The sequence below is a fragment of the Dendrobates tinctorius genome, unplaced genomic scaffold, assembly GCF_039654945.1.
Source record: "Dendrobates tinctorius isolate UK_male_01 unplaced genomic scaffold, ASM3965494v1 ptg000029l, whole genome shotgun sequence".
Classification (NCBI taxonomy): Eukaryota; Metazoa; Chordata; class Amphibia; order Anura; family Dendrobatidae; genus Dendrobates; species Dendrobates tinctorius.
Window position 1 is genome coordinate 49,641,550 of NW_027361697.1, and position 23,789 is coordinate 49,665,338.

The 23,789-nt window shown below is 41.8% G+C and overlaps 1 protein-coding gene and 1 long non-coding RNA gene across 2 annotated transcripts in view; one reads left to right on the forward strand and one right to left on the reverse strand.

The window, feature by feature from the left end:
• The window catches only part of RNPC3 (RNA binding region (RNP1, RRM) containing 3), a 538,973-nt gene that overhangs the window by 459,660 nt on the left and 55,524 nt on the right, over nt 1-23,789 (reverse strand). The window lies entirely within an intron of this gene.
• Nucleotides 7,360-11,696, forward strand: LOC141085990 (uncharacterized). The gene is made up of 2 exons (XR_012231458.1): nt 7,360-9,915; nt 10,950-11,696. It is a non-coding gene; the product is annotated as an uncharacterized lncRNA (long non-coding RNA).

Sequence of the window (23,789 nt, forward strand, 5' to 3'; positions counted from 1 at the left end):
AATGTTATTTCTTTTATGATTTTTTTTAACTTTTGAATGAACCCTAATTTTAAATTCTAACCCTAAGCCTAACCCTAATGCTAAGCAAAGCAGGGTTGTACCGCTGCACCTCGGTAACCATTCTGCCCGCCATCATTTTATTTTATATGAATGAGTAACAATAAAAACTAACCTAATCTAACAATAGTAGACCTATTGTAACAGTATTAATTTTTTATTTTTATTTTTTTTTAATTTTTTTAAACCTTGGAATGAACCCTAACTTTAAATCCTAACCCTAAGCCCAACCCTAATGCTAAGTCCAACTCTAACCCTAAACCCAACCCTACCCCAACCATAAGGAGTTATCCCTAATCCCTGGCTAAAAGCAAAGAAAGAAAGAAATCAAAATTATAAAATTAAAACAAAAATGAACAAATTTAATCTTACTAGGGGGATAACAAATATTGGACTTTTGATCACTTTGAAAGGATCTATCACATTTATCAAAAGTCAGGGACCAATAGAGAATATCTCTGATGTTGTTGGGTGCCGCCGGCTGATCATTAACTGACGTGCACCTCGCAATGAAGTCATTTTGCTTCAGGAAGAGGAGGAGGAAGCGAATGGTGTCGCTGGTACTAGGGTGCTATGGTGAGCCTAAGGACATCATTTCTCTCTCATCTGACATGTTAGATCATGGCAGAGGAAAGAAAAATGATTTTTAAATCAGACTTTACTTTTTTATGTGATCAATGTTATTCAGTGAATAATGGTGATTATGTAACAGAAAACCGGTAAAAAACATCCCTGATTGTGTTCTCCAGGGTCTCAGCTACCCCCAGTAACTGAAACTCCCAAGAATTTCCAACAATGGGGTTGCTATTGACTTATTTCTGAGGGCCATTAAAAAGCAGCGCTGAGGAATAAGGTCACTTAACCTCTGCTGTTAAAAGGCAACCAACATCCGCTGTACATATACAGCTGAATAAAATCCTCATAGCACACGTAGTAATATATGAAACTCATGACAATGTGCAGTGTTACCACCTTTCTATAGATCACTCACTGGTAATAAATACAGAATTGCACGAGATACAGGATGATGATGTTCAATAATTAATAATTTTATTTTTTTCTCCTATCAGTATGTTTTGAGTTGTGGGAGGAAACCGGAGTACCCGGAGAAAACCCACACAGACACGGGGAGAACATACAAACTCTGTGCAGATGGAGTCCCAGATTTACATCGAAGACCACAGTGCTGCTCGCTAACAGTGCTAATCACTGCGCCACCGTGCCGTCCTGTAGTATGATGGTCCTACCTCTCCAAGTAGCCTGCCAGCCAGATGAGAATGCAGTAGACTATGGTCCCTGATATGCAACAGAGATGATAGAAGAATGCAGGGGCGGGATTCCTACAGACCCTGCCTGTTTCTTCAGACCACAACCAGGTCCATGCCTTCCTGAGCCAGTCAGGTATTGGGAGAGGGGACTGCGTTATATTCCCAATGCTGTCATTGCTGCGACTTTCACTGCTCTTCCTCAGTCAGTCGTCAGGTATTGGGGGAGGGGACTGCGTTATATTCCCAATGCTGTCATTGCTGCGACTTTCACTGCTCTTCCTCAGCCAGTCGTCAGGTATTGGGGGAGGGGACTGCATTATATTTCCAATGCTGTCATTGCTGCGGCTTTCACTGCTCTTCCTCAGCCAGTCGTCAGGTATTGGGGGAGGGGACTGCATTATATTTCCAATGCTGTCATTGCTGCGGCTTTCACTGCCCTTCCTGAGCCAGTCGTCAGGTATTGGGGGAGGGGACTGCATTATATTTCCAATGCTGTCATTGCTGCGGCTTTCACTGCCCTTCCTGAGCCAGTCAGGTATTGGGGGAGGCGACTGCATTATATTCCCATTGCTGTCATGGCTGCGTCTTTCAATGCTCTTCCACCTGTTGCTGATGTAGGAGAAGTCACAGAACAGCTGCTGGTCCTCCGGTGTTATAGGTGGTTTCTGAGCTTCAGTGTCAGACATCACTTGGTGTAATTCAATATGTGTGCTGGTTTCTATAACTGGGATCTATAGAAGAAAGACAAATCAGTCTGGTTAATTCATTAAGTATTTAATTATATCCGTCCCCTCCCGAGGGCACCTGTACAGATTGTGGATGAGCCGTGGTAACCGTGTGCCGATTACCGCTAATCACCATGATGCATCGTCACCTGCAGCTTGAGAACAAGTCAACTCCTGGTGCTGCCTGGCAATCTGCGGTATCCACATCTTCTACAACTGCACCATAAAGCTGTGTTCACATGTTGCAACCACATTGGGTTCTTTTGACGCATTGTCAACAATACTGCATATTTTTGTTGTGTTTTTTCCCCCAACAAATGTCCAGAGCATTATGGCTCTTTTTCGTAGAAAAAAATGCACAGTGTGAATGCAGCCTGACAGATTCAAGTTAGTCACTAAATGGTCTTCTGAAGAATTGGGGACAATAATTACACTTTTGAGAAATATGTAAAAGCCAGTCCATCCTGCCACATTCTGTAATTCCACCCATTTACCAGCCGGGGAGGATAAACACATTCTGCTCTACACTTTGTAGAATTGTTACTCATTAGTTGAGTATTTCTTACACATATTATCACATTACACAGGCGAGGACGTGACATTGTAATAAAATAACGCTGTGCACTTAGAGGTGTCATTGAGAATGGTGGACGGGACCTTCGCGCCTCTAATTCCTCCCAGTTTATGGGCGAGAAGAATGGATGTCCTTTTAGATTGCTGCAAACAACCTGTCTCTTTTTTGGTGATTTACACAAGAGCTGCAAATATATAAGAATAATTATTATATCACAAGTAATATTATAAATAATCTCAGAAAAAAACAGCAGTAGCAGAATTATTTTCTCATTTTCTTATAGAAAGATGAATTTCTTAAAACAGCCATTGCTAGAAATAAATATGATAGGATAGGATGGGACAGGATAGAATAATACAGGGCGAGATAGGATGGTACAGGGCGGCATGGTACAGGACAGGATGGTACAGGACAGGATAGTACAGGACAGGATAGTACAGGACAGGATGGTACAGGACAGGATGGTACAGGACAGGATAGTACAGGACAGGATAGTACAGGACAGGATAGTACAGGACAGGATGGTACAGGACAGGATAGTACAGGACAGGATGGTACAGGACAGGATGGTACAGGACAGGATGGTACAGGACAGGATGGTACAGGACAGGATAGTACAGAACAGTATAGTACAGGACAGGATGGTACAGGACAGGATAGTACAGGACAGGATAGTACAGGACAGGATAGTACAGGATAGGATAGTACAGGGCAGGATAATAGAGGACAGGATAGTTCAGGATATGATAGTACGGAATAGGATAGTACAGGACAGGATGAAACAGGATAGGATGGTACAAGACAGGATGGTATCGGACAGGGTAGTACAGGATAGGATAGTACAGGATAGGCCATCAGTAGTCGATCAGTTAGGGGCAGATACCCAATAATGCTGATGATTAGCTGTGTGAAGAGGTTTTGGTGAGCACCGCAGCCTCTTTACTGTATAAACTGGCCTGTAGATAAGAACACTGCACACTTAGGAGAGGCTGTCCCGGGGCTCCAGCATTGTCCCAATTCCTTCTATTGGACAAAGCTGAAATACCCAACGCAGTGGTAAAGAAATGTACGGTGTATTATGAAATCTCCTGACTCGTCTATCCTTCCTATGTCTCCAGGTGGAAGTGTCTTTTTACTCACTCTCTCTATGACATCCCTGAGCTGAGAATCCATGCTGTGCGGATAGCAAGGTTTATCACATTTCACTGAACGGGCAATCCTTCGAGAACACTGACCAGAGTAAAACGGGTAAGATCCTGTGGCCATTTGGAAGACTATGATCCCAAAAGCAAACAGGTCGACCGTGTAATTAAAGGGCTGTCGACGAATCATCTGTGGAAATATAAGATTAGAAGAGTAAGTTAGTACAGTGTTCATCCTGGGAGACAGAAAACTACCGTGGTCCATGTTTACTGGTAGTGTTTTTCCACACCTAAGCCCCCATACATAGGACATGTCGGCCAAAAGATCATTTAGTTGATAGCTACCTCTCAAATCGAGAAGCCTCAGTACACATTAAACTGTTTTTTTTTTTTTATTTATTATGCTTTTCTTATACAGCGCTATCTTATTCTGCAGTGCTTTACGTACAGTACTTTCCCTATCAGTATGTCTTTGGAGTGTGGGAGGAAACCAGAGAAACCCACACAAACATGGTATTGTCCTTGGTGGGATTTGACCCCAAGACCCCAGCATTGCAAGACTGTAGTACTAACCACTGAGCCACCATGCTGCCCTAGGCTGATCCTTCTGATATTGGCCAGTTTCGCTGACTTAAGTCTAATATGTATGGGGGCCCTTACACAGTACATCTATTAGATAGCGTTAGTAAATGTGGGTTGATGTGATGATAGATCTGTGATTCCACAAGCTACACATTAAGTGAGAATTGCAGGTGTATAATAAGAGTTATTAGTAGTCACATAGTCACCTCAGGAGCCATATAGCCAGGAGTGCCGAAAAAAACTCTGATCTTCTGAGAACCAAATACATTCATAGCAGCAAGGCCGAAATCAGCAATCTTAGCGTGTCCATCACCGTCCAGAAGAATGTTGTCTGGTTTTAAATCCCTTAAAAAAAGAAAGAAAAATAGTTCTGTGAGTCAGATATAGATCAGCTGTCGTGCTTGGGTTGCTGTGGGGGCTTCACAGGACCACTCACTAAACATTGGGGGACAGATTCACTAATCCTATCTTGTGTAGACATATACCAGGCTTTCTGAAAACACGCCAAATCATCACAGTGGCTGTGTGACAAATTAGGAGCAACTTCAGAGATTTTTGTCTGATGTTACACCACTATTGTTTTCATTACTTAGAGCCAATAATTTTTCACAAAAATCTGATTACAGTTTAGTTGCACGTTATGACATTGTAAGCCACATGGATTCCTATCAAACTATTCCCATTTCCATAAAAGCCTTGTCCCCTCTTCAAGTGAGCCCCAAAAGTGTCTAAAACACTTCATAAATGTGGTACACATCATGTTCACCATATTTTTGGCTAAATAACACCACAATTCTGGCACAGTTAACTATTTCCCATAGTAAATCTTTCCCTTGTATAAAACAAGAAATGACTTATTACCGGTGAATAATCCCACGACTGTGGAGAAACTCTATTCCACTCAAGATTTCTGCTGCAAGGAACCTAATAAGGAAGAAAAAAATCCTATCAGCATTAATTGTTCTACTGAACCACTAATATCTATGAGAGGAGACAGCGGCAACAGATATCACAGAGCGGCTGCTCTCTTACCTGGTCGTGCAGACATCCAGGGGGGCTCTGCTTTTGATAAATGCAGTCAACTCGCCACCACTCAGATATTCCATGGCATAAAATGCATAGTCCTGTGCGAGAAGAGGGAAGATTATGGTAAATAATGCAGATTTTATCCATCCTGATAACATTTACTATGGTTCTGGGACCTATACTGTATGTTCAGAAGACATGTCTTTGTGTCTGCACACACTGGAGAGGTGTCCAGGGTGACAACTAAGTCAAAATCCTCTAATGATAGCCATCAGTAATGGCGCCCAGGACATACAGGCACACAGAGCATGCAGCAGGTCTCTTCATTTACAGACAAAGATTGAATTTGCAATCTGATGGAAGCAAATGGACATGATGGGGAGAAAGGAGAGAATTCCTAGAACGTGAGGAGTCTCTTACCGCTGTGTGGAAGGTGCCATAGGCATGTGTGAAGAATCTACTGTCTTCAGTGATTTCCAGGACATCTCTCTCTATGCGGACGGTGTCTTTAGCATTTTCCAACAATTCTCTCTTCTTAACCATCTTGACCGCCAGCTGAAGTCCGCTGGGTTGATGTGTCGCCAGCATCACCTTCCCAAAACTGCCTTCTCCAAGCTTCCTGGTAAAGATTAAACTCTCCAGGGAAAAACAGGCAGTCACTTGCTCTGAAGGGCTGGTGGTCTGAGCACCGATTACACCTAGAACAGAAAACAGATATAAGAACTAACAATTAATCACTCATATATAATGCTCCAATAAATTGGCAATTTTTTAAAAATCTATCATGAGCTTTGAACCATGAGGAACCTGGTTACCACCATGTTCTGGCTGGAGAGCCTTAAGTATAGAAGGTGGAAAGCTCTGATGTACACGGTAGTATGTACGGGACAAGATTATGTCATTAGGTTACATTTTGTAAAATAAATGAACACTTTATATAAAACTAGCTGGTGCCCGGCGCTGCCCGGCCATAGTAACTAAATGTGGTTAGTTATAGAAAATTATAATTATCCTCCATCCCATAGTCCCGTGCCCATATACCCATCATACATATCCACGATCCCATAGGCCCGTGCCCATATACCCATCATACATATCCTCCATCCCATAGTCGAGTGCCCATATACCCATCACACATCCTTCATCTCATAGTCCCATGCCCATATACCCATCATACATATCCGCCATCTCATAGTCCCGTGCCCATATACCTGTCATACATATCCTCCATCCTATAGTCCAGTGCCCATATACCCATCACACATCCTCCATCCCATAGTCCCGAGCCCATATACATATCCACCATCCCATAGTCCCGTGCCCATATACCCGTCAAACATATCCTCCATCCCATAGTCCAGTGCCCATATACCCATCACACATCCTCCATCCCATAGTCCCGTGCCCATATACATATCCACCATCCCATAGTCCCGTGCCCATATACCCGTCAAACATATCCTCCATCCCATAGTCCAGTGCCCATATACCCATCACACATCCTCCATCCCATAGTCCCGTGCCCATATACATATCCGCCATCCCATAGTCCCGTGCCCATATACCAGTCATACATATCCTCCATCCCATAGTCCAGTGCCCATATACCCATCACACATCCTCCATCCCATAGTCCCGTTCCCATATACCCATCATACATATCCTCCATCCCATAGTCCGGTGCCCATATACTCATCACACATCCTCCACTCCATAGTCAACCATTATGACATCATAATGAGCGGCGGCAGGGCTTGCAACCTTTGATGACATCAGCGTCGCCATGGCAACCATTGTGACATCATAATGAGGGGCAGGGCTTCATACGCACACACTGCTTCCCCAGTATGCAAATAGGGGCATTATAACATCACAATGAGGGGCGGTGCTTGACGCACACACTTTTTCCCCCAGTATGTAGATAGGGGCAAAATTGTTTGGTGAATTGGAACGCGCGGGGTTAAAATTTCACCTCACAACATAGCTTAGGACGCTCTCGGGGTCCAGACGTGTGACTGTGCCAAATTTTGTGGCTGTAGCTGCGACGGTGCGGATGCCTATCCCGGACATACACACATACACACATAAATGACTAAATGACTATAGACTTTACCTTCTGGAGCTTGATCGATGGATTTGTCACTCTCACGTCTTCTCTTTGTGGTGGTATCAGTGTCAGATGTCGTCTTTCTCTTAAGTTGTTCTCTACAACTTTGATTTTCAACTCTCTCTTGATGGATGTGAGAGCTTCTTCCTCTCTTATTTGGGGTTTCATCTCCTTTCTCAGGAGATGTGTTCCCTCTTTTTTTCCCCTTTTTAAGGGTCTTATTCTCTGGAGGATGTCCAGAAGATGATGTACAGGGATCATCTGTATTCTCAACAGGTACGTCCTGTACAATGTCCTGAGAAGTTACTCCTCTCTGGGAAAAACTCTCTTCCGTGCATCTTTTTTTAGCACGTCTCTTATTCTTTTCACCACACTTCCTTTTTCGTCCCATGATAAGTTAATATCAATAATAATGAATTTGCTAAGTGCGCAAAAGTCGTCTTCACTCTCCAAAAGCTGAAGGTAAAGTAAGAAAAGTGACATCGGAATCTTTAACCTAACAATCACCTAGTATTGTGACATCATCGCCATTATGACATCATCAGCCAGAGTGTAAGCGATGATGTCATCGGCTGCTGCAGGACTAAGTTTGACATAATTAGATGATCTAGTATAAAAAAAAGCACTTACATATGTATGTGGTCTGTTTATGCAGTCCTCCACAAGCGCCCCAACGCGCGTTTCATTTCTTCGTCAGGAGGTTCGCCTAAGCAGACCGCATAAGCAGACCACATACTTATGCAAGTGCTTTTAACAATATTTTTATCATCACAGCAGCCATTTTTAGGCAACACAATAGTAGTCTTATACTGACAGCCAATACTAAGCCAATGTGGAATTTTCTTTGGCTATGTCTGTGAAATATTACATGCACTGATTTGCATAACAAGTAGGTAGGGCTTATGGCGTTGTTGACTCCTATGATGTTTCAGTAGTGACCTTGAAATTGTGAATTGATGTTTTGTGTACTATTTTTATTACAAATTCATTGAATAAAGTAGAATTAATTTTACTGGCATGTTATACTGTTTTTTTCTTATGTGGCTAATTATTGTAGTGAGTTGTGCTGTTTTTTTACTTTTATGGGTTTTTGTGCTATACATTGCCTATGAGGAGTTGATTATAATAGACTGCCTATGGGGAGTGCATTATAATATGCTGCCTATGGGGGTGCATTATAATAGCCTGCCTATGGGGGTGCATTATAATAGGCTGCCTATGGGGGTGCATTATAATATAGAATCTGCCTATGGGGAGTGCATTATAATATAGAGGCTGCCTATGGGGAGTGCATTATACTATACACTCTGCCTTTGGGGAGTGCATTATACTATATTGAGGACTATCTGGTGTATTATGATATGGATGCTGTCTAGGTGGCCATCATACAGTGTGGGGATTATAGTGACGGGGCCATCATACAGTGTTGGAGCCATTAAATAGTTTGGGGATATTAAGGGGTCAGTATATATACAGTGAGGGGGCATTATACTGTGTATAGAGGAGCTGTACAAGGGGGAGACTTGGGACATTATTAAATGTGAAGTGGGCACTTTGTGTTACAGGGGAACTTGGGTTACTGTGACTGTCAAAGGGGCACACACAGGGCAATATTAAATTCTAGGGACCAAAGTGTGGGCCCTATTTTCTAGGGCACTTGCACCCGACATTACTATTTTCTAGAGAGTTGCTTTAGAATTTAAAGGTCACACAGAAGCACACAATAGGTGCAGTAATAGGGACACATACGGCAGCAGCAGCTCAGTATTGGGGTATCAGGTGCAGTAATAGGGACACATACAGCAGCAGCAGCTCAGTAATGGGGTATCAGGTGCAGTAATAGGGACACATATGTCAGCAGCGGCTCAGTATTGGGGTATCAAGTGCAGTAATAGGGACACATACAGAAGCAGCAGCTCAGCATTGGGGTATCAGGTGCAGTAATAGGGAAACATACGGCAGCAGCGGCTCAGTATTGGGGTATCAGGGGCAGTAATAGGGACACATATGGCAGCAGCGGCTCAGCATTGGGGTATCAGGTGCAGTAATAGGGGACACATACGACAGCAGCGGCTCAGTATTGGGGTATCAGGTGCAGTAATAGGGACACATACGGCAGCAGCGGCTCAGTATTGGGGTATCAGGTGTAGTAATAGGGACACATACGACAGCAGCGGCTCAGTATTGGGGTATCAGGTGCAGTAATAGGGGCACATACGGCAGCAGCGGCTCAGTATTGGGGTATCAGCAGGATGAGCAGTTTGTGCAGGTTGGGAATAGTCCAATTGGTGACAGTGCTGAAAATATGAGAAGTGAAATGTGTCTTTGTTGTATTCTCTGCAGCCGAGTCCTGGCTGTAGGAGTTGTCATGTCGGTCTGGGCCAGATGGAAAAGACGTGAAAAGTGAACGGTTCCATCAGAAATAACGTCAGTGGTATGTCATTATCTGTAACTCTGCTGTAATCTATTATATGTTCTGTAGGACTGGTATTATTTTCCACTGACCATATGGCGGTAATATCAATACTGGTCTTTTTATGTATAGATTATTTTTGGCAACAGCGTGGTCATCTGCTGAGGTTCTCTGGTTAGGGGTCCACTCAGAAGTTTCGTCCCCCCTGAACCAAAATCCTAGCTACGCCTCTGACTGTATGAATTGTATTTTTTACATGTGGAGGATGGGCACTTTCTTACTGCAAAGAAAGATTAGTTTTCTGTAGTTTTTAGTGATGATTTCATTGTTAATTATAGAGACTGAAATGTCTAAGAATTCTATGAACGATAAAGAAAGGGGCACAACAGCGCAGTTACCCAATAAACAATTAGTGGATTATAAGGTAGAATTCTCACCTTTGAATGTTGTGAGTATGCACAATACATATAATGAATTTGTCAGGAGGGCTGCAGAGTGCACCGGACCCACGACGGATCTTCAAGAAATTCTGGACAGGATGTTCAAGATGCGGATAATTCAGCGCTCCTCGAAAATCAGACAAGGGAACCACTGGGTTCAGAAGAGTTGCATACTTTATTCAGGGCTATAAAACTATGCGTTTCGTGGACGCCCTGTCCACTTCCTCAGGTACATAGCCATAGCCAGGACGTCCACGAAACACGTAGTTTTATAGGCCTGAATGAAGTATGCAACTCTTCTGAACCCAGTGGTTCCCTTGCCTGATTTTGGAGGAGTGCGGAATTATCCGCATCTTGAATATCCTGTCCAGAATTTAAGAATTCTATGATGATACCATTAACCTTTCTAGTAAATTTCTTATTAATTGTTTTAAGTTATTATTTTTATCCTTTTTGTCATATCCCTGTATATTATCCTTACGTTGTCTGTGCGGACTTTTTTCCATCTGTTTGGCTTCTGTGTTATAATTCAGCAGTAAATAATCTTTACAAGACCAATGTGTCCTTAAAAATTGGATGGAAAACATAATGTACTGATTTTTTGCACACCCATAGGCTTGAGAAAGCGAGTCTCATCCAAAGTACCGAAGAGAATGGTGTTATCTGAACTGCTCCATAGAATAACATTGATCCGAGCCCTGTGAGGTCTGTTGAGGCCATGTGAGGATGTAGGGAGATGGACCAGGCTAGGGCAGCTTCTTGTGGGTCTGGGCTGGAACCATACGGGCTGTGACCATTGTTGAGGGGTGAAGCACTTTCTGACCAGAGCAGATCTTTGCACCTGACTGCAGGTGGCGGGGTAGGGATAAAAGGAGCTGAGCGCGCAAAAGGGGAACTTCTGGTGGGGAGACAGAAAAAACACAAGGAGAAGGTTGACTCCGTCGCCACGGTTCCCTGCCAATCAGCAGGCCTATGCAGCAGCTTAACCACCTCTATGGGCACAGCCTGGGTTGAGAGAGAGCCGAGCTTCTGGCAGACTTCCATACCTGAGAACTCTGACTTGACAGCACCCTTCGCAGTGCCTAACAATCGTTACCAAACAGACCACGCGCAACTCGCTGACTACGTGGGCCCTTCGGCGGCCTCCTCTCCGAAACTTTGTGGCCCACTTGTTTTTACATCTTCTACTCCCCGTGCAACACCGTGTACCAGGACTGAAAGCCCGCGCCGGGAAAAGCCAGGAACTGCCATTTTATTCAAGAGACATTTCTTCTATTCCATCTGGGATCGCTTCAGAGACTTCTCGTGTCACCTGCTTATTTCTCACTGCAAAATGCAAATAAATATATATAATTTATACAATGTGATTTTCTGGATTTTATTTTTGATATTCGATCTCTCAATGTTAAAATTAACCTTACCTTAAAATTATAGACTGATAATGTCTTTGTCAGTGGGAAAGCTTACAAAATCAGCAAGGGATCAAATACATATTTCCCCCACTGTATATATATTTTTGTTTTTCAATAATTTTTATTAACTTTTTATCATTACATTGAAAACGTATATATATTATATTCATAGGGAAAAGGGGGAAGTATATATATTTTTGTACCAATACACCTTTTGTCAATGTGTTGCTTTTCCCGATGTTTTTTCCCTTGATTTCCATTATGTTGGGGGAATGTTTATACCCCTACGCTATTTGGTATCTAAATACATTAATGCTACGTTATTAGTGCAACAATAATGAATTCTAGACAATGGTAATACATGTTAGTGCTTCAGCGCGCATGCCTAGATTTGCATAGGAAGTTGTGCTTGCGTTCCACAGTGTGGAACTCACGCTACTGTTCAGAGGGTGCCGGTTAATATCATCAAGGAGGCGCAACAGGAAGTGACGACATTGCTCTTCCAGTCATAAACGTGTTTCCACAGAGTGGAACGCACAATATACACTGGGATATAGAAATTTAGGAATGATTCTTTTATGAGGGAAATTAGGGGTCTCAGTTTGTTAAGGCGATTGTAGGTGGGGTCATTTCTTTTGGGCCTTAGGATTTATCACAAAATGAAGGAATTTTTTAGGGCTTCATATATGGCTCCAGTGATGATAGCAGCAAATACGGTGATACTGAAAACAGATTCTGTAGCCCAGTAGGAATGGAGAGTGTACTAAACCCATATTGAGAGTAAGGCCCAAATATGTTTTTATTTCAGGCACAATTGTGGGGAATGGATCTATGAATGGAATGAAAGGATGTGGGCTTTTGGAGGGTAAAATTGGTGACATCTAATTTTATTCCAGAGGCCGCTGAAAAAGGATGAGTTTGAGTGAAACATGCATTGTTGGGATACCACAATGGAGGGAGGACTGCAGAATTTGGCCCTGCCTCTGATGATTCAACAGTGACCACTAAATCTACTACCATTGGGCTGTGGGATCTTGTGGAGGAAGAGCAGCCATCACTGTATGAAAACTGTTCTGCTTCAGAATCAGATTTTGTTTGACTCCCGAAACTAACGGAGCAAAGCAGGGTGTACTGCTGCACCTCGGTAACCATTCTACACGTCATCGTTTTATTTTATATGAATGCCTAACAATAAAAACTAACCTAATCTAACAATAGTAGACCTAATGTAACAGTAATAATTTTTTTATTTTATTTTTTTAAACTTTTGAATGAACCCTAACTTTAAAGCCTAACCCTAAGCCCAACCCTAATGCAAAGTCCAACTCTAACCCTAAACCCAACCCTACCCCAACCATTAGGAGTTATCCCTAACCCCTGGCTAAAAGCAAAGAAAGAAAGAAAGAAATCAAAATTATAAAATAAAACCAAAAAAACCAAATTTAATCTGACTAGGGGGATGACAAATATTCGACTTTTGATCACTTTGAAGGGATCTATCACATTGATCAAAGGTCATAGACCAACAGAGAATATCTCTGATGTTGTTGGGTGCTGCCTGGCAGATCATTTACTGACGTGCGCCTCGCAATGAACTCATTTTGCTTCAGGAAGAGGAGGAGGAAGTGAATGGTGTAGCCGGTTCTAGGGTAATATTGTGAGCCTGAGGACATCATTTATCTCTCATCTGACATGTTAGATCATGGCAGAGGAGAGAAAAATGATTTTTAAATCAGACTTTACTTTTTTTATGTGATCACTGTTATTCATTGAATAACAGTGATTATGTGACAGAAAACAGGAAAAAAAAATCCCTGATTGTGTTGTTCAGCGTCTCAGTTACCCCCAGTAACTGAAACCCCCAAGATTTTCCTATAATGGGGTTGCTATTGACTTATTTCTGAGGGCCATTATAAAGCAGTGCTGAGGCAAAAGGTCACTTAACCTCTGCTGTTAAAAGGCATATCGGAGGCCCTTAAATGTTTATTATTTTCTTATTTATTATCCTTTGCTTATATAGCGCTATCTTATTCCGCAGTGCTTTACAGACATTATCATCACTGTCCCTGATGGGGCTCACAATCTACATTCCCAGTCACTATGTCTTTGGAGTATGGGAGGAAACTGGAGAACCCAGAGGAAATCCACACAAACACGAGGGGAACATACAAACTCCTTGCAGATGTTGCCTTGGTGGGATTTGAACCCAGGACCACTGTGATGCAAGGCTACAGTGCTAACCACTGAGCCATCTGCTGCCTACTTGTATATGCATGTATATACTATAGGGGACTAATTTGACACTATTTTGATAAAAAGGAGTCATATCATCACTCAAAACCCCACCAAGGAATTCCTCTTATATAGACATATATGGTTGTCTAGCAAAGTATTCTGATGAGGGATTAAGTACATAATATATTGTAGATGGTTGAGATTAGACCATTAGTCCAGGATCCCGCTCTTCATATTCTCTCAAAGCTCGTTGGAATATAAATTTGGATATCTTGAAATAAAAAGGAAACAAAATGGTGAATTTGAAAGTAGTGATATCTTGGAAGTAAAAATTTGGATTGAAGGTCCTTAAAGGAGTGGAGGGATTTAGACCTATAGTCATTTATACCCATAAAAATATGCAGGCCTTCTTGAGACCATGGTTTAGACAAAATGGATTTAAGGGAACTGTATATGAAACATACATTACGTTAATGTCAAATGCAAACAGGTTAGCTTAAATCTTTGGAAACATATTTTCCAAATGTCCCTAGAATTATAGGACCTAACAACATGGATGAGAGTGGAACATTTGCACCATTCCAAAGTAAGAAAGTAAAAATATTTAAATATATTTTATAAAGTGACAAAAGTTTTTACTCCACTTCCAAATTTTAAAAAGATTTTGACATTTGACGGTCTTTAACGCCAGAAAACTGGAAGAAACGCCATCGCAAATCGAGGCACTAAGCACCTATTATATTATCATTATACTAATTATAATTAGCTATAATTAGCTATTATATTATAGCTAAAGAAAATGTCCTTAACTCATTGATAGGTGCACGTCACGTAATGAATTATACGTATCTTACAAATGCCATGTACCACCAGCGTAAATGTTGCACTTCGATTGAAGCACATTGCTCGCGTAAGCTTGGGTCTGACTTGGTCACAGTTAACAGAGGGGTACCACATGGGTCAGTACTGGGCTTTCTTCTTTTTAACACATTTATTAATTACCTTGGTCAGAGTATAATTTCAAGATTTGCAGATGATTTTTAAAATCTGGAAGTAATTAACACTGTCAGTTAAATCTCTGTTTTGGCCCATTTTGCCTGAGGAAAAGAAGCTGCCTAATAACGCTGCACACTTTGGTAAAGGGTGTTGATATCCTTAGATCACACTCTCCTTCATAACACAAATAATCGGCTTCATCCAATAAGCATTCAAGTTTATATAACATGGAGGTGGCAAATCTACATAAAAATGATGAGGTGCTCAATATACTCACTTGCCTAATAATTCTGCACACAGAGTAGAAGATTTTGTTCAGGAACAGGATGGTGGTTATACTCAGACGCTGTCTAGTGATAATATATGGTCATTGTGTGGCATTTTCCCCCTTTATTGGTTTATTGGTTTTCGTATAGCCGACTTGTTCAGTAACAATACGGTGATGATTGTTGTTTGGTAACTTATGATTACTATTTAGATGTATTGCTTAGAAAATAATCTTATTGCCAGTTTTCTATGAGATTTATATATTTTGTCTTCTTTTTTCTAATGTAGGGGAGAGGGTATAAACGTTTCTCTTTATAGGATCTGGAATTCTACAGAGGGCCGTACATCTGACCAACATGCTGGCTGGAGTCCAGGTCCAAATTTCCACTGGGGTCCAGAGGACTCTAGATATTCCACTACATATACATCTTAATGAATCGGCCACATGGAGTTTAACCCCTTATGGACCGAGCCTCTTTAATTTCCATTAATCACTGAGCCATGTTTTTGAAATCTGACAGACGGCACTTTTTGTGGTAATTACTCTTAAATGTTTCAACATATCCCAGTAATTCTAAAAATCTTTTTGGTGAAACATTGTACTTCATGATAGTGGTAAATTTAGGTCGATATGATTTGTGCGTATGTCTGAGAAAAATCTCTAAAACTGTATAAATATTTTGAAAATGTGAATTTTTCAAAATTTTAATTTTTATGCTTTTAAGGTCATGGTCACACGTTCAGTATTTGGTCAGTATTTAGTCATACCACCCAAAATAGTTAATACAGGTGCTGTTTACAAAATTAGAATATCACCAAAAAATTTTCTCCTTGGCCCAGGTAAGACTCTTCTGACGTTGTCTATTGGTGATGAGTGGCTTGACACAAAGAATGCGACACTGTAGACCATGTCCTGGATACGTCTGTGTGTGGTGTCTCTTGAAGCAATGACTCCAGCAGAAGTCCACTCCTAGTGAATATCCCACAACTTTTTGAATTGCCTTTTCCTAACAATCCTTTCAATGCTGCAGTTATCCCTGTTGCTTGTGCACCTTTTTCTATCACACTTTTTCCATCCACTCAACTTTCCATTAATATTCTTGGATGCAGCATTCTGTGAACAGCCAGCTTCTTTAGCAATGACCTTTTGTATTTTTTGCCCTTGTGGAGTGCGTCAATGACTGCCTTCTGGACATCTGTCAAGTCAGCAGTCTTCCCCGTGATTGTGGAACCTACTGAAACAGACTAAGGGACCTTTTTAAATGCTTAGGAAGGCTTTGCAGGTGTGTTTCGTTAATTATTTTAATTTACTGAGATTATGACACTTGGGTTTTCATTGGCTGTAAGCCATAATCATCAACAGAAATAAACACTTGAAATAGATCACTCTGTTTGTAATGATTCTATATAATATATGAGTTTCACTTTTGGTATTGAGGTGCAAGGGGCAGGACTGTAGTCGTGACCTGAATTACTGTTATTTTCATGTCCAGTCCTTCACCTACAGAAAAATATACTGTTCTCTTCTGCATACCTGCATCTCCAGAATCAGCTTCCTCTGGGCACTTCCCAGGCAATTACGGTCCCTCTTCCAGGCGACCCCCAGCAAAGGAGGCACAGTCTGAGTCAACTTTAACACTTTCTTTACTGAGAATTTCATACGCTACATCCACAGTTGGTACACTGTGACATTTGCTTGTTTCCTCATCTTTCCCTTTCTGGCTGTAACTGCTGTGCAGCGCACGCCCGGACCGAACTGTCTTGGACTGCTCCCCAATTTCTTCCTGGCCTTATCTCGCCATGATGACAATTCCTTCTGCCTGTTTCTCCCCAGACTCGAAATCATCAGTCACCAGGTTTAGTTGCCTCTGGTAAAGCATCTGGCCTGTCTGTACTGAACTCGTCAAAGTCCCAGCTTCCTTCACTTCATCTGTCCAGCCAACTCCTGCCCTAAAAGCATCGGCCCAGGCGATAAGTCGCCACATCTTTCCGTTTCTGTACTGACTCACTGCTGTGATGCACAGTGGCCATGGGTAACGTGGGCTGCAGCACTTGAACGTTGCATGGCTGCCAAGCTGTCCGGGCCTATAGCCCATGTGGATAATAGGGCACCTTGGCCCCGTCTGACCTAACTTCCTACGAAGTCCACACTTCCTGGCTGCCCCTCCTACTGTTATCCCTCTATGAACGTCCTATCAGCTATATCTATAGAGCCCACTCGTATGTCCCATCTAGTGGCCCGCAACAGAACTACACTTACCCATGACTATGTAAACTATATACTAAAGTGCCCTCCTCTAATGTCCCCAAGAGGATGCACTAACTTTCCATAACTGTACATACACAACAGTAAAATTATATTATGCAATAATATAACACAGAAATACAAGACAATATGTTATAACTTTCTACACAATGGTAACACATACATGTGGCAATACCATGAAAGACTAGCGATAATACATCATTAAGTGTTGCAGTACCACAGACGTTAATCATAAGCATTATAACTTAGCACTATATACACAATAACATAGGAGGGGCAATCTGAGGAAGGGACGCAAGAAAGACATCACATTACATCACATCTCACTCCCTTACAGAGGAACTGAAAAAATTTAACGTTTTGATGATATTCCAATTTTGTGAGAAGCACCTGTAAGTTTACCTCGTCTACTTTATATCAGCATCATTCTTGATATGAATTTTTTTGTTAAACTTTTAGCCTTTCAAACAATTTATCAGCAATTTTTCATTGTTTCAATGAAATTTAACAAACCTATGTTTTTAGGGACCACTTCACTTTTGAAGTGATTTTGAGCGGTCTAGATGTGAGAAAACTGGCAAAGAATACCGCATTTTAAAATCTGAGCCCCTCTAAACTTTCAATAGTGCACTCAGAAAGTGTGTTAACTTTTTTATGTGCTTCACAGGAATTAATTCAACCTGGAAAAAAGAAATTAAAAACTACATTTTCTTTTCTATAATGTCGCTTAAGCCCCATTTTTTAACTTTCAATCTTTGCAAGGGTAAAAGATGGAAATGGACACCACAGTTTGCTGTGAAATTTCTCCTGAGAACAATGATACCTTTATGCGGTTGAAAACTACTGTAAGGGCACGTGTCATGGCTCGGAAGGGGAAGAAGTGCTGTATGATTTTTGGAGCGAAAATTTGGCTAGAATAGATTGCAGCTGCCATGTTGCCTGTAACTCCAAAAGATTTATTTTTTCCCCAAGTCTTTAATTTCACAAGTACGAATAAGAGAAACTGGACCAAAAAATTTGTCACGCAATTTCAGTACTATAATAATCCATATCTGGTCAGAGCCTACTTTTCAGTCACAGTGCAAAGTTCAGAAAGGAAGGAGCGCGATATCAGAGTGCAGATTTCACTTGTCGGAGAAGGGATTTCTATGTCTCCTCGGGTATAGCTCAGGTGGAGCTTTTGCCTAGGTACCTAGGATTCGGAGAAATAAAACGAGTGACAGGTTCTTGTCTATCAAGTAAATCTCCTTTATTAGGGGGGTTAGGCTGGATCTTTTATAGCCCATCAGAAGAGGAAATTAACAAATATGGACAATTCTGTAACATTGGCAAAATGAAGAAGAGTTTACACAATAATTGGCAAGAAAGATAAGTTATATAACGATATGTCAACTATATCCTGTTAGTGCATTTGGCCAAGAAGATATTTGGCCTCGACATATTTAGACATCATTCAAATATAGAAGAGGGGAATTTGGAGCTGACCATTGGCAAAAGTATTCAACCACGTAGACAGATGACAATTTAAATGGTGTCATGGGTTACAAACTTGTTTTTCTGATATTTTTCTACACTTTAGAGAACGAAGATTAACCATTTCTTTGACAACTCCCCTCTTTTTATCATTCTGTCTACCTTGTACCTCTATCTCACCCTGCCTTTTTTCCGAGGCCTGCAAGATAACCCTACTTCACAAAATACACGGCTTGTCCTATGTATATCATGGGATACCAGTCCTGCTGTGTATCCATTCAGATTATACTTGAGAATCAGACCTTTCCCTATTTCACTTCTACTGATTTGCCCTATCTCAGAGGAGTACAGGTTTTATTAGGGGAGGAATGTCTGTCTTGTGTGTAATATGTTAATAAGATATAGTGAATACATACTTAATGTAATACACTATAACATATATTTTAATATATTAGTATATATATATATATATATTTTTTATTTGTTAGTAAGTGTTAATCATTTAAAATCCATAATGCATATAAATCTTCATTGTTGCAGTTCTTTGTAGAGGCTTTATCTTTGTCTTTGTTCAGACCAGCGGTTTTCCACAATGCATACAATCAGCCAGGTCTGCTGACGTTTGCTTGTTGCAGAATATACATTCACGCTGAACAGTGGTTATGAAGGTAGTCATCACTTGGGTTTGCTTTATATCAGAGTCAGTATTGATTCTAGCTTTATGTTTACCTGGAAAATATTTACAATTAGAACCGAGAACTTTATAACCATAACAAATAACTTTATCATCACTGCAATGATCAATATCACAAAAACTGCTTGAATTAGGAAATGAATTACACCCGATATTCATCCACCTATTCCTTTAAACAAATTCAAAGGATTTAACCATGCAAGCCATTCAGGGAGGGGCAGGTCTTCCAGGGAATTAACCTTCCGTGTTCCTTCCTTAATCAGCCTAGCTTGTTCTATGTCATGAGTGACTCTCATCAGTCCGGATGGATCTATATAGTGACAGCAGACGGGTCCCACTACCTGACAGAATCCCCCTTGAGATGCTGTGAGATAGTCGAGCACCATAGAGTGTTGGTTAGTTATGACAATGAGCTGTCTCATATAAGCAGATTCTACATTAATGGCATCAAATAAATACTCTGTCACATTATCAAAGATATCACCCAATTCTTCTATCTTCTGAGCATTTCTTAGCGTTCCGAACATAACTCCCAAGGGACCAGTGAGGACCATCCCAGTTTTAAGATAACATGGAGTGTACATTAAATGCTTAGGTGGCTGTGGAGAGGGTGCTGTTGTGAGTTCATTTTCCCCTTCATCACAGGTCTGGTGAACTCCCTATTCTGGTGAAGGAAGGTAATGAGCCTGATTATCAGGCACCTGAACCTGATGAGGATGACTGGCTGAGTGGAGTCACGGACTGGATATAAGGCTGCCGATGCCCTTCTGCCCTGCGGGTGATTTCTCTGTGGACTTCTAGGACACCAGTCTGATTCCTGCTCCTCTAAGCTAAGTTTTTCTGCTTTGCCTGTTTGCATTAGTGTTTTGTTTTTGTTTTCCTTGCTTTTCTGGATTCTGCCATTCCCTGCTGGGGTGAGCTGAATCTCCTTTTGCCTGTAGCTCTGTCTTCAGAATATTCCTGAGTACTGACATAGCATTTTTGAAGCCTGGCGTCTTCAGGGCCTTTTTCACTGTCAGTCTTTTGGCTCTTATTTTCATATGGTTTTTCACGGATTGCAGACAGCAGCCTTCCTGTCCTTTTCTATCTAGCTAGATTGGGCCCCGTCTTTGCTCAGTCTGTCTTTCTGCCTGTGTTGGTGTTTTCATCTTGCTTCACCGTCATTATATGTTGGGGGCTGCCTATTGCTTTGGGGTCTGCTCTGGGGCAGTTTAGTTTTCCCCTTTCTTTCTTTAGGCCTAGCTATTTCTCCGGCTGTGATCGAGGGGTCTAGGGCATCGTAGGAACCCCCCACGGCTACTGCTAGTTGTGTTGATAGGTTCAGGGGTCTGCAATCCGATAGCTGCCAACTTCTCTGGTTTTCTGGACTTAGCTAGCATTTCTGTTTTTGCCTCCTACAGTGACTCAATCATAACAGAATCACCCGCCATACCGTAGATCCTAGGGTACTCAATAGCAGGAAAGAATTGTGTTTAAAAAAAAAAAAAAAAGGTGTGCGTATATTCTTTCCTCTATATCTCTGAGGCCGTAGGGGGAATTTTTTTTCTCTCAATGGAGATAAAGCAATTGTCTGATCGTGTGGAGCAGCTCGCTGCGGAAGTGCGGGGAATTTCCGCCTACCTTGCTCGTTCACATGCTGTTGAACCAAAGATCCCTACACCTGATGTATTTTTTGGGGATCGATCTAAATTTTTGAGTTTCAAAAATAATTGTAAATTATTTTTTGCCTTGAAGCCTAACTCGTCAGGGAGCTCCGCGCAGCAGGTTAAAATTGTCATCTCTTTGCTGCGTGGCGATCCCCAGGATTGGGCGTTTTCTTTGAAACCAGATGATCCTATTCTGACTAATGTGAACGCATTCTTTCAAGCTTTGGGGTTGTTGTATGACAAACCTAATGCTATTGATCAGGCTGAAAAGACCCTGTTGGCACTGAACCAGGGTCGAGATTCTGCAGAGTTGTACTGTCAAAAGTTCCGAAAGTGGGCGGTCCTTACTACCTGGAATGATAATGCCTTGGCTGCTCTCTTTCGGAAGGGTTTGTCAGAAGCCGTAAAAGATACTATGGTGGGATTTCCTGTTCCCTCTGGTCTGGACGATTCTATGTCATTAGCCATTCAGGTTGATCGGCGTTTACGTGAACGCAGGATTGCACGAGAGGTGTTGCCACCGGTTGAACAGACGTCTGAACCTATGCAATGTGATAGAGTTTTGCCTAAGGCGCAACGTCAGGAGTTCAGAAGGCGTAATAAGCTGTGTTTTTTCTGTGGAGATGCCTCGCATATTATTTCTGTTTGTCCTAAACGAGAGAAACGCTTTGCACACACGTTTTCTGTTGGTGGTGTTCAACCTAAGTTTCTTCTGGCAATTACTCTGATCTGCTCCCTGTCCACATTTTCCGCCAAGGCTTTTGTGGATTCGGGAGCAGAGCTAAACCTAATGGACTTGGATTTTGCTAAACGTTGTGGATTTCCGATGACACCTCTGCAGACGCCTATCCCTTTGAGAGGGATTGATGCTACTCCTTTGGCTAAAAATAAACCTCAGTTTTGGACCCAGGTGGTCATGCGGGTCGCCCAGACCATCAAGAGAATTGCAGATTTTTGGTGTTGCATGGTCTGCATGATGCCGTTGTTCTGGGGTTTCCCTGGTTGCAAATTCATAATCCAGTTTTGGATTGGAAATCTGTGTCTGTGGTGAGTTGGGGTTGTCGGTGTACCTTTAGTGAGGCTCTGTTTTTTTCCACCTCTCCTCAGTCGCATGATGTTCCTGACTATTTGGCGGACTTTTATGATGTATTTAGTGAGAATGAGTCTGCGTCCTTGCCTCCTCATAGGAGTTATGACTGTGCAATTGAACTAAGCCCGGGGTGTAAATTTCCCAAGGGTCGACTCTTCAATTTATCTGTACCCGAGCACGAGGCTATGCAGTCCTATATTAAGGAGGCGTTGGAGAAGGGTCATATTAGACCATCCTCTTCACACTTAGGTGCCGGTTTTTTTTTTGTGGCCAAAAAGGATGGTTCTTTAAGGCCTTGTATTGATTATCGTGCCCTCAATAAAATTACTATTAAATATCAGTATCCGTTACCCCTGATTTCGGATCTATTCTCTAGAGTTAGAGGTGCTTGCTGGTTTACCAAGCTTGACCTCAGGGGGGCGTATAATCTTATCCGCATTAAGCAGGGGGATGAATGGAAGACGGCATTTAATACTCCGGAGGGACATTTTGAGTACCTGGTGATGCCTTTTGGGCTCACTAATGCCCCTTCTGTCTTCCAGTGCTTCACGAACGATATTTTCCGAGACTTTGTCGATAAATTTTTGATTATCTATCTGGATGATATTTTGATCTTCTCCAAGGATTGGGATTCTCATGTGGAACATATTCGGACTGTGTTCCGGATCTTGAGGGAGAATTCCCTGTATGTCAAAGGATCGAAATGCCTTTTTGGAGTACAGAGGATTTCATTTTTGGGATTTATTTTGTCTCCGTCAACTACTGAAATGGATCCGGCCAAGGTACAGGCCATTTATGATTGGGTTCAGCCCACTTCTTTGAAGGCCCTCCAGAAGTTTTTGGGTTTTGCTAATTTTTATCGGAAATTTATAGCAAAATTTTCTAGTATTGCCAAGCCATTGACTGATCTGACTAAGAAGGGTGCTGATGTGTTGAATTGGTCTCCGGAGGCTGTTGCTTCCTTTCAGGAGCTGAAGCGAAGATTTACCTCCGCCCCGGTTTTGCGGCAACCTGATGTCTCACTCCCGTTCCAGGTAGAGGTGGATGCTTCTGAGATTGGTGCAGGAGCTGTTTTGTCCCAAAACGATCCTGTAACAGCTAAAATGAATCCCTGTGCTTTCTTTTCCCGAAAGTTCTCTCCATCTGACCGTAACTATGATGTGGGGAATCGGGAACTGTTGGCCATGAAATGGGCATTTGAGGAGTGGAGACATTGGTTGGAGGGAGCTAAACATCAAGTTGTGGTCCTCACTGACCACAAGAATTTGATTTATCTAGAGTCGGCTAAACGCTTGAACCCTAGACAAGCTAGGTGGGCCTTGTTTTTTACACGTTTTGATTTTGTGGTCTCTTTTCTTCCTGGAACTAAGAATGTC